We start from the raw sequence: 2102 nt of genomic DNA, 5'->3' as shown, positions 1-2102 counted from the left end.
TATCCTGAATATTTCTGACACTGAACTGTAACCTGTTAACTTCACTAATAGATCATTAGCTGTGAGTATGGTGTCTGAGTCCTTTGTGGCCATTGTAACAAATTATTGAACCCAGCTGAGTAGAGTGTGCAGTGGGAGGGATGATTTGGTGATTGATTTTTGCAGATTTACAATGCGCTTATATGGGAGAGCAAAATTCAGTTCATAAGACCCATTCAAATTGCTTCGTGGCAGTAGCACATTTTTTGTGGTATAACTTACATTTTTTATTACTAATTAAGTTGAGTATTTTTCAAATTGTAATTGCCATCTGTGTATTTTCCTTTGAAGAGATTCTTTTTGAACCTTTTGACTATTTTTTTTAAATACGTTTATTGATTTTTTTGTTATTGAGATTTGAAAGTTTTTAAAAATATATATTCTGATACAAGCACACACAAGCATAAATCAAAAAGTATTCTTAGGCCCTCTCCCAAGATGGCAGCTTCAGAAGATGAATTGCTGCTGCCAAGGCTAGCTGAGCTGTTCAAAACCTGCAAGCAGTTTCTAAATTAAGTAAAAGTAGCCACTGAACCCACTATCCCAGATAGTTCAAGAAAAGGTGTTCTAGAGACTGGACCTCCTTGAGAAGGTTGTAGAAACGTTATTGCAGCTTGACTTGTTCAGACAAAATGAAGATTTAGAAGAGATTGCTTCCACTGACCTGAAGTACCTATTGGTACCATTGTTTCAAGGAGCCCTTGCCATGAAACAAGTCAACTCCAGCAAGTGTCTAGATCATTTGAAGTGGGCGTGAGAACACTTTATAAACTACTTAACTCAGTGCCATTACTATCATATGGCAGACCGAAAACCAAGAACAGCTCTGCTGAAAATAACACAGGTAGCTCCTCCATGGCCATATCCTAGGCTTGTCGCTATGGCATCTCAAAGACAGGCTAAAATAGAGAGGAGATACAAGCAGAAGAAGGAGATGGAGCATAGATTGTCTGCACTGAAGTCTGCTGTGGAAAGTGGTCAAGCAGATGATGAGTGTATTCATGAATATTACCTCCTTCACCTTCAAAGGTAGATTGGTATCACGTTGTAAGTAATTGACAGCATTGATCAAAAGATAAAGATTCCGAGAGAAAAAGAGGCATCAACTTCTCATACATCTCGTCAGGACAGGCCGCCATTGAAACTCTTCATTCTCACTTAAGACATGGCCCAAACAAAGGTATTTGGAGCTGGTTATCCAAGCCTGGCAACTATGACAGTGAATGACTGGTATGATCAGCATTGGAAATATGGAGTATTACCTAATCAGGGAATAGCCAAGACCACATCAGCTCAGCAACAGGAAGACCAGGAACAAAAGGAGGAAGATGATGATGAGAAAACACTGCACAGAGCCCAGGAGTGGGATGACTGGAAGGACACCCATCCTAGGGGTTATGGCATCAGACAGAACATCGGCTAAACTTCCCACCACAAGATGGTACTAGAGGAGCTCACGTCTTCCCCTTCAAGGAAAGCTCTATGGTCTTCCCCTCCCTGAACTCCTTCTTAGGCAAAGATGCTTCATCTTGCTTTGCATTCAATAAAGTGTCAATTGATTAAGTGTGTATTTATACCCTAGATAATGAGCCAACAATCTTGGTTTTGCATTATCATTCACATCATCATGTATTCCAATTTCTTAAGAAGTGGGGGGGAAAAATGAGCTCTTTGAGAAATGGCTCTGTATAATCAATGGCTGTTTGAATTCTCTTTTTAAAATAAAAATCCCTTATATCATATGAGCCTCTACAAAAGAAAAAAAAAAAGTATTGTTAGTTGAATTCCAGTTCATACATGCATAGGTTTATTCCAAGCAAGACATGTTTAAATATGTCTTTGCAATCAGTGAAGAGTTGAAGACTAGTTCTCATAGTAACACATTTTGCTTAGTCTCCTTAGTGTGCCTTCAAAGAAAAAAAATTCTAATCAAAGCAGTGACTTCTGGGAGGCGGGGCTTCATGGCAGCTAGGGTGGAGGTGCAGTGAAGTTTGCTGTCAGAAATACCACAGAATACCAGGCAAAAGAGATCCAGAGCAGAGCTCAAAACTTGGAACCACAGA

The 2102-nt window shown here is 39.5% G+C and overlaps 1 pseudogene; it reads left to right on the top strand.

The window, feature by feature from the left end:
- Positions 1 to 477: 477 nt before the first annotated feature.
- Positions 478 to 1462, top strand: LOC102827714 (annotated as a pseudogene).
- Positions 1463 to 2102: the final 640 nt, after the last annotated feature.

The sequence above is a fragment of the Chrysochloris asiatica genome, unplaced genomic scaffold (assembly GCF_000296735.1).
Source record: "Chrysochloris asiatica unplaced genomic scaffold, ChrAsi1.0 scaffold00208, whole genome shotgun sequence".
Classification (NCBI taxonomy): domain Eukaryota; kingdom Metazoa; phylum Chordata; class Mammalia; order Afrosoricida; family Chrysochloridae; genus Chrysochloris; species Chrysochloris asiatica.
The sequence above is the reverse complement of the archived record's forward strand: the minus strand, read 5'-3'. Positions and strand labels throughout refer to the sequence as shown.